The 10,401-nt window shown below is 32.5% G+C and overlaps 1 pseudogene across 1 annotated transcript; it reads right to left on the minus strand.

The window, feature by feature from the left end:
- Positions 1–209: 209 nt before the first annotated feature.
- Positions 210–8,986, minus strand: LOC143572567 (labd-13Z-ene-9,15,16-triol synthase, chloroplastic-like; annotated as a pseudogene). Its single transcript, XR_013142277.1, has 2 exons — positions 8,007–8,986; positions 210–830 (listed from the first exon to the last, which is right to left on the minus strand). The product of XR_013142277.1 is annotated as a labd-13Z-ene-9,15,16-triol synthase, chloroplastic-like (transcript).
- Positions 8,987–10,401: the final 1,415 nt, after the last annotated feature.

Genomic DNA, 10,401 nt, shown 5'->3' on the forward strand with positions numbered 1-10,401 from the left:
CTTCATGTTTTTATACCAGAACTAACAATTTTTGTTGATTATATATATGCTTATACTACATAATATATTGTTTAAAGCATGTCTTTATATTTCTCATTAAACTCAAAACTATTACATAAAAATACAATACACATGATACCTATAGTCCTCAAGGTAATTGTTCAACACTCAAAACACAATGATTATTCAAAAAACAGTAAGTAATCCATTTAAATATAGAGGCTTGCATCGGGTAACCTTTGAGACGGGATAGCAATAAGCGGTTTTCTTTTCTTTAGTGCAATGCTAAATATTTCAGTTTGGTCATGATTTTCGTCCTTGGGTAAGCTCCAGTCAAATGAGTGCAAGAGAGAAGCCAATATTAACTTTAACATTTTTTCTGCCAACGGAATACCTGGACACAATCTTCTTCCTGATCCAAATGGGAAAAACATCAATTTGTTTCCCTTATAATCCCATTTGCTTGCCAAGAACCTCTCGGGATTGAATTTCAAAGGATTATCCCAGTACTGAGAATCACGATGGATTGACCAAACATTCAGAAAGACAGTACAACCTTCTGGAATGGTATACCCCCCTACAATGCATGCCTTGCTCGGTGATCGTGGGATTAGGAAAGGGGCTATAGGATACATACGTAATGTTTCTTTAATAGTTGCATCTAGGTATTGCAGTTTTGGAAGATGAGATTCTTCGACCATGTTATTTAGTCCTACAATTTCCACTAATTCTTCTTGAACCTTTTTCATTATGTTGCGATTTTGCATAATATTTGATATCACCCATTCTATTGTCGTTGCTGATGTTTCTGTTCCAGCAATCATAATGTCCTGATACAACAATTTTTTACCATGTTATTCCCAATTCATGTATGCAAAGACTAATTAATGAAAATGTGTACAAATAATCAATTTTGCAAAAGTTGTTGATGGAAGTGTTAAAAAAAGAATATGTTGCATCGCTAGAAAATAAGGTCATATCGACTTTCCATGATGTACCGTATTTTCATCGTCTAGTTTTATAGGGTTTTAGGGCTATGTGTAGCGGGAAGCTACAAATTGAGGGATAAGAGTCATGTGGCCGCCAGTCAACAAATGATTTTTTTAAAGGGTGTAGTGGTGTTGTAACCCAATATATATATATATATATATATATATATATATATATATATATATATATATATATACATATATATATATATATACATATATATATACATATATATATACATATATATAGGTATTGGATCATTTCAGAAGCTTTTTTACAGCGAGAAGTGCAAGAAGTGAAGGTGTGACTCCATTAATCCCTAATTTCACTCCTTTCATATGTGTATGTGCGTTGTGTAGGTTCATATGTATGTGTGTAGGTATATATGTTTGTATATGTGTACGTATGTTTGTATATGTGTATATATGTTTGTATGTGTGTAGGTACATAGGTTTGAATGTGGCTCGATACATTTATATGTTTGTAGGTTAGTTTGAATGTGTAATTAAGACATAAATACGACCAATCTACATATATGTATGTAACATCATATGAAAGGGAGTGAAATTATGGATTAAGTGAGTTATACATTCACTTCTCGCTTTAATATCACTTCTCGCAAGATCCATATATACATGTGTGTGTGTGTATACGTGTGTGTGTGTGTGTATATATATATATATTACACACACATATAATATAATAGTAATAAACACAAAACACACTCGGGTAATAAGTTCTCGTCGCCCCTCTTATCGCGGAGTGGGGGGGGGGGGGGGATGGAGGGTGTTCCTCCAAAATATCGCCCCATTTGTAGCCCCAATACACACAGCTTAAAAACTCAAGAAGTTTTTTGTTGAAGATTATGCACCTAATTATTTGAAATATAGATTACTATATTCAATCTACATGCATGGATTAAACGATTAACCTACTATTTAATACACTAACCATCTTACCATCTCATCAAAGGGGGATGAGTAGAAAAAAAATGCTTTAAGATTTATTGATGACAAGTGACAGAGCTAGTGAACAATATTTTATTTGTTAAAATAAAGTAGTAGACCTGATCAATACCTTGTTGAATAAGAGATTATACTCTTTGAAGTGTGTGACGACTTATATACTGAAACAAAGTTCATACGATATTCATTTTTACATAAACTAGTATAAAAACAATCTGATCTTTATTAACTATAAAAGGTGTAGAGATTAGACAAGTTCTCTATGCAGGGAGTTTTTGCGGTTTTTATATTTCCATGTCTAAAGATTTAGGAGTGAAATTTTGGAAACAGGATGATTTATTGCATAATAGTAACATGATAGGTGGAAGGTTACATAGAAAACACTAATTTGTTTGTAACATCATACTAGCCCATATTATCTGATTACTTCTTGGAACCTATATTCCAAGCCCAATTAGAAAACAAAAGGCAATCCATGGTATTTATTTATTTATTTATTTGGCAAATAGACCAATATTAGCATATCAAGAGGTGTTTGTCAGTTTTTGCTAGCTTATGACAATCCCGCATCTTTAATGATGGAAAGGCAAAACTCATATGGATTACGAGCCAAAGATGGTAAGGGTGTTTGCAACATTCTAGCAAAGAATAATGATTATAGAAGCAAATATCATATGGGTTGGAATAAAGAGAGATTAGGCGCATAAGAACTAGCAGACCTCAAATACCATCAACGTACACTTTTTGGAAAAATTAGTTGTGGAAGGGATGAGACTCCACAGCTAAGTGTGTTTGGTTGGAAATTCCAGACTCCAAGTCATAAATCAGTAAACTTGATGGGCAAATATTGACAAGTATGTCAAAGTTGGTTATGTTTCCTAATTGTTTTGTAATTATAATTCGTATTGTCTTTGCTAGCAAGTTAGTGCTAGTCTATATAAACAAAGGTATGGTTAAACATTATAAGAACACATGAGATACAACCGAGTTAGGGTTCGTAAGAAAAACACAAGTAATGTGTCATATTTTGATTTATATTTCAACTATAATATATTGAGAGTTATTCAGTATTAATTTTGTGTGCATTTATGATTTGGTTAGTTATATCAATTCTTTCTTGAATTGGTATCAAAGCAGCTACGCTGATCTTGGAGTTTATTGATCAAAGTCGTGATCAAAAAGGAGGAGATTGAAGACTCAAGACATCAATCAAACTCATAATTGACATTGACAAAGAGGGTTCGGTCAAGTCATTATTGAAATTATAGCCAAGTGCAAACGGGGTGTGATATATAGAATAATCAAGGCGATGGTCCGTGATTGAGACAAGAGTTGGCGACAAGCTGAGATTTGGTAACCTGAAGGCAACGGTGTTCTTTTCTGGTTGGCGTAGTTATTAGAAGAACAAGCGGGTTATTGTGATTTGTGGTTTAGGTAAAAGGTCAAAAGGTGATATTCCTTTTGTGCTCATGAAGACAAGTTTTACTTATAAAAAGAAAATAAATAAAAACAAATTGGTTTAATTTTATTTGTGTGTGAGTAGTCTTATAGGTCACCTTCTTAGAAATCTCTACCCATGCATCCAAAAACACATCAGATAAGTGTCAAGCTCACAAAAGAAATAAATGTGTGCATAAATATCGAAATCTATCTTTGGATATTAATCTAAAAAAATGCCTCCAATAACTAATGCAAGCAAAAGGTTATCTAACACTCACACAGAGGGATGGACCCACAAAGTAGCTGTCAGGGTCATGTGACACAAATGTTTTTAAAAATTTAATAGAAACGATATATTAAAATTCTGAAGGACCCTATAAGGTTTAATATTTGGACCCATATCATTATTGATGATTTGGTGTAATGAAAAGTTCCTCTATTAAGTGTTCGAAATTCCCTGATTTCAAGCCTTCCCATGCTCCTGCTTAAATCTTTTTTTGTTTTTTTTAGCCTTTCCATGCTCCTTTTTTAAACTTTTCAAGCCTTCACATACTCCTGTTTTAATACTTTTTTGCTTTTTTACTGTTTAAACTTTTTCTGTTTTTGTTGTTTTTTTTAAATCAACTCAATTTATGTTTATGCGTTCAAACACTTGGAAAGTAGAATAGGCACATCCCAACACACATCTGAAGCACGTTTTGACTCAGCCCCCAACACTCACACCCCCTCTTGACCCTCTCGAATTGTTCGGACAGCCATCCGCCCCTCTCTGGCCACCCTTCACCCCTCTCGGCTCTCTATTTTTGTCTTAGATATTTTTAGGGCTAATTAGTTATTGATTTTATGTAATTATATACTTATGTTGTAATGTTTTTCATCGTTACGAATGAAATCATATTTTGTGTTTTCATCATGATTTGTTTCTTATATTATTCCTTGCCTTGACCTGACCCGAATTACGACTAATCCAAAAAAAATTGAACACCAAAAAATTAGTGGGACCCCATTATCAAAAAATCTTGGGTCTGATACTGCTGAAACATGATGTAAATGAACGGACAACGTGGATAACTATTAAGAAATGCAGTTAATGGTATGTATTGCTCTTGATCGTGCCCAATGAAAACGGTTTCCGTAACCAATGTTTTAAAAAACCGGTATTTTACTTGTACCGGATTGGGCTAAAAAGTGGTACAACCGGTTGAACCGGGTTATACTGAAAGGTTCAACCGGTTGAATAGTTTACCTTATAATTTCCTATAAATGTAACTTTAATACAAAAATAACCCAAAAGTAAATGAGACCATAACAAAAAATAATCCATATTAAAAACATAATGCAAAAGCACTCAATTTTTAAAAAAATATACCTAAGTTTACATGTTTGATTGCTAATTGTTGGGTTAAAAGTAATTTTGAAAAAATATGGGCCGAAAATAATAAAAATTTCTCGGACATAGAACCAGTTTGCCGGTAAAAACGGTATTTTAGACAAAAACCGCCGGTATGATGTTCTAGTAAACCGGCCAAAAATACCGAACTCAAAATACTGGGCTACTGTGCAAAATCCAATTCAACCGGCCTGTTTGAACCAATTTTTAAAACACTGTCCGTAACAAAGATTAATCAATCCCAACATCTCTCTATATAATAAACAAGTGGGTTTCCACAAAATTCTTCTTTTGTTTTTACCAAATTTCTTAAAATTGCCACATGGCAATTCCTAAATATTTTTTAATTATTTTAACTCTATATATAATAAACAAGTTGGTTCCACCAAATTCATCTTTTATTTTTCACCAAATTTCTTCAAATTTTTACATGGGATTTCCTAATTATTTTAATTCAATTTTAAAATCAAACTTGTGATGCCTATTAAATTTTTATCATCCTAATTCACATGTTCTAATCCTTGCAATCACCATATACCTATTACATTGAAATTCATTAGTATTCAAGGTAATTATCAAACCTTTGTAATCGGATTCACATAATCAATTGTTTCACCTTCACATATTCAATCGGAATAACAACTTCAATCGGATTCAATCGATTCACCTACACGCATTCAATCGGATTCAATCGATCAATCTTCTTAATGCGATTCAGTTAATCTGAATCATGTAATCTGATTCACGTAATTGATTTATATGTAATCCGTTGTCTTTCAGTTGAAACTCTAATTCTAATATCTAACACAAATTATTTACTTAGAGATATATTACAAAAAAATTAAAGTATGTCATCAGTCACCAATAAGTATTATTTAAATGAAGACATATTATCTTTAAATATACACATTAAAAAGTCCAAAAAAAGTAAGTTAATACAGTACAAGATTCAATGTTTAATAAATTAATGAGTAAATGTCCTCGAATATGCAATGTTTAAATTACTTTTATTCTTAGTGGATTGTTTTTGAAGAATTATGGACTTTTATTCTTTTTAAGGAGATGATTTGTGATAACAAAAAGAATAACCCCTACCAAATATCTTATCAGTCTGCATATCATAATGCAACTTTATATCACCCTTATTATACAGTTAACTATAAGTAATTTTAAATGACCGGCTTGGGTTCATGTTTAGTTTAAAATAAATTTGGTCAATGTATTTTTTATGTAAAAATGAGTTTGGCTCAAACGAACATGATCTGAACAATTACTTACATTTTTTTGCGTCTACTATTATTTTTATATTTAACTGTAAATATATTTTTATGTGAATTCCTTGTCAAATAAAACAAAAGGGAAAAAAGAAAAAAAAAATCACTTTATAAGTAAAATGTTTTTTTTTTCTTTTGGTTTTAACTTTTAATATGCCAGCATGTTTATAATTTTTTGTAAAACATTCTCCTACTAACACTTTCTTTACTACCAAGAATTTCATATGTAAACATTCTGGTTTCTTATGTTACAAAAACTATTTACAGATTTAATAATTATCAGTTATCTTAAAGAAATTGGTTTGAAAAGGGTAAAAAGATGACTTTTGTGAATTGAAAAATAATGAATTTTGGTTTTCTTGCTCCATTTATTTTTATGTAGAAATGAATTTTTTATTTTATTTATTCATTATTTTTTGGGGTTTGATGTATGAAGCATTTAAAACAGGACTTTCGTGACTTAAAAAACAAAGAAATAAATTTAAGATAATGATCAAGTTAAAATATGGCTATTCTGGATATGCATTTTCTTTAACCACAAGTGTCAGCCACAAATTAGCAGCAATATATTGTAAATGACATTCGCATCTGAATGATAATTATAGGATTTTTTATTTGTTATTTTTGTAACATAAAATTAGCGAACTAAAGGTTATACATGTGTAGGGTGAACATATCAAATATTTAGTTTCGAGTTAAGATTTTGAGTGCGAGTCAAAATTCTTCTGTTTTTGGTCCAAGGGCAGTTTAGGGATTTGTGAAAGTTTGGTTCGCTTGAGTTAAAAGTTGCATATTTTTGGTCCTATGGTAGTAAGAAGATTTTTTTGTCTCGGTTTTGCTAATATTTTAAACACTAAATTTGTTTTTAGCATTATATTTGTAGTTTATGCATTTTCAAGAAATTAGATTTTTTGACTAACCCATGTGTCATACGGGTTCTAACCTAGAGTTTATAATATAATGAGTTATTCAGAAGTGAATTGTATTACAATTACCACATAAATACCATATGTCCTCTAAAAACAGGACAACTAATTCAAGAACAAGCTTATAAAACAAAGTTGGTTCAACCACAACATTAATTTAATATGCCATCATATTTAAGTCGAACGCAAGAGTGAGACTTTCAATTGTTGGTGTTTCAAGGACCACAAAAAATGACAATCACTGTCTCACTGAGAAGCCTTGCATCAAGAGACATATTGATGGCGAGGACCACAAAAAGGACAATCGCTGTCTCACTTCAATTGTCTGTTAGCTACGGTCGGGCAGGTAATGGTGTTTTTGTGCGAGAACGAAGTAGAGTATCTAATTAAGGTTCATGGTAAGAAGAGTACCTATTATATAGGATATACAAGCCTAATATAATGTTACTAGTTTGAGTATAATGTTACTAGTTTGAGTCCTGTGCACTACACGGGCAATTCTTGAAAATACAATATTTAATAAAGAATCAGTATATAAGAACCAATATACCCATTAAACACTACTAATACAGTCGTTGTATAATGGTATTTAAAACAATTTTAAAGTAAAACATAATTATAAATATTAAATGTTTGAAAAAAAAATATGAAGGAAATATTAAATTAACAAATTTTGAAGCATAAATTTTAATAATGGTAACTATTATTTTAATATTATAAATTTGTTAAAAAGTGTGAGGTTTAATATAGGAGTGATAAATGGCAAAAGTTGTATCATTTTATTAGAGAGTATAGATGTCAAACATATGCATTAATTAATCTGCCCTACAAAATTAGCAAGGTATAACTTTTAACTTTTTTTTATCTAAGAGGCAATTTGTGCCGGCATAATTAGTCCACAAAAGTTTCCAATTGCACACTTTTAAGCTTGTGTTGAAATACATTCTTTGTCAACTTTTTAGATCTATTTATTGGATGGTACACGAATGTAAAAATTAAGACTTGTTAGAATAAATCATACCAGGAGAAGTGCCTTTATTTGGGTCATGTTAAGCCGTGTTCCATCTTTTTCGTCCTTATAGCTTAACAAGACTTGTAGAAAATCTTTCTTTCCTTCATGCCTCACTTCGTCCGGCGACTTCTTTAAGTTGGATTTGATTCGATCTTCAATGATGCTAGTGAAAAGTTGAACCAACTTGTTACGTTGCTTCTCCATGTCCCGTACGACACCTTGTAAATCAAACGGTGCAAGAGCAGGGAAGAAATCGGATAAATTCATCCGTCCAAGTATATGCACGACGTTTGAACTCACAATATCTATCTCAGCTCCAAGATTGTTTTTCTTCACCACTTTATCTGAGGCACTTTCCCATATCATTCTTGTTAGGACATTTGTCTCCGTAGAAAAAGCAATCTCACGAATGTTAACTTCGGTACCAAGTTTACCAAAAAACATTCGTGACGGCTTTTCTAACTTCGTCCCTTCTAACAAAACCACTTGCTTCAAGATTCTTGTTGCTTAGCATCTCATGGGCAAATATCTTACGAAGCTTACGCCAACTGGGATTGTTGTCAGAAAATACGATATCTTGGCCACCGTTGGTTACTGCGAAGGCTGCGGCGCTTCGGTCACGGTTAGAAAAGGTCTCGTCTTGGTCCCGAACCACCTCCTTTGCTAACTCCGGGGTGTTTATCACAACATAAAGTTTACTTCCCAACTTCAACTTGAAGATGGGACCGTAGGTGTGAGCCATGTTGGTGAACTGTGTATGCAAGTTCGGACTAAGAAATGGAATGTACCCAACGATTGGTAAGGAGCGGGGACCTGGTGGCAATGGTGGTGCACCATTTGAGGAGTTTGAAGGTTTGAATGTGTACCATAAAATAGCCAAGATCAGTAATGAAGTTGTGACTACTAACATAGTTAGCTGGTTGTTGTTTGTCACTTCCCACCACCCTAATACATGGTTATTTTGTTCGGCCATTTTGCAAATAACGGAACTTGGGACCTTGGGTAGTGAGTCCAATGCTGCCAGTTCATGGTTGCATTTATAGTCCATATTGGCTGGGTCATGATAATTATATGTGGTTATCATTTTGTACCGGGAAAAAGCTATAATAAAATCATCTCTTTTTTTTTCCTTCTGTAGAATAGACTTTTACACGTCTCAAATGTCTAAAACTATGGTTGCATTGTAATAATTTGGTCTTTTGAAAATGACGGTGTACACTACTAGAAAAAGATATGTTTTTCTACAACTGAATTGTAGGAAAGTTGTTGAAAAAATTCAGTTTCTAACAATTTTCTAACAAAAAAGTTGTTGTAAAAACACATGCTTGAAAATCGTTTTCAACCGTTTTCCAACAACTTTTCTTACAAAATTGCTACAAAAACATGTGGTTGTAAACTTCCTACAAAAACTATTCATAATGTTTATTAGATAATATTGTAGCAAAGTTTGAGCTTATTTTTTTGTTAGAAATCTGTTGAAACTACTTGTCGTAGAAAATTTGAAGAAAGTTTTTGTGAGAAAATGACTTGTTTTCTAGTAGTGGTAATTTATATATGGAGTTAAATGAAAAAAATATCAATGTGGTCAATACCATTAGAGCTATTTAAATGTATCCGAATCTGAATCCGTATCGGAATTATCTAATAATCTGTATCCGAACTATCCGAAATTTCGGATATCCGAATTCGTATTTGGATTCGGATAACATTTTTAGGATTTTTCGGATAGTTCGAATATCCTAACTATCAGAAATATTAAATTAAATATTTTTTTTAATTTTATTATATAAACCTTATACCATCCATAAACCTTATGTAACCTTAATTTCCAAACTTTTTTCACAACCGTTCTCTAACTCTAACCCAAACATTGTCACTACCACACCACCTCAATCCGTCGCTACACTGTCCGTCATTGTCACCACTCGCCACCTCCGGCACTATCCATCTGACCCTCACCACTCGCCACGTTCGTCCTCTGGCGCTGTTGTCCTCTTCCGGCTGCACCAAATCACCATGGTACCACCTTGATAAGACGATAGGTATGCTAGATTGTATCGCATATTGTTAGATTTATCTATTTGATTTGTTAGATTGAAAAACCTATTGTGTTTAGGTTGTTGTATTGAATGTTATGACTTGTAAGTTTTTAAAACAGGTTGTTGGTTTGGTGACTTGTAATTTTAATGTTAAAACATGTTGGTTGGTTGTTTGTTTGTTTGTTTTTCAAGTTTTGTTTTCTTTTTTTTCAGATTTTTTTCGGATATCCGAATCGCTATCCGATCAAATCTCCAAAGTTCAGTTATGTGAAGTTCAGGTATCCGAAGTTCGGGTATCCGAAATTTCGGATTCGGATAGCAAAATCCATTATCCAAAAGACCAGATATCCAAAGTTCGGTTTTCC

The sequence above is a fragment of the Bidens hawaiensis genome, unplaced genomic scaffold (genome assembly GCF_021521415.1).
Source record: "Bidens hawaiensis isolate Kalapana, Puna unplaced genomic scaffold, B.hawaiensis_p1.1 tig00025972_1, whole genome shotgun sequence".
Lineage (NCBI taxonomy): Eukaryota > Viridiplantae > Streptophyta > Magnoliopsida > Asterales > Asteraceae > Bidens > Bidens hawaiensis.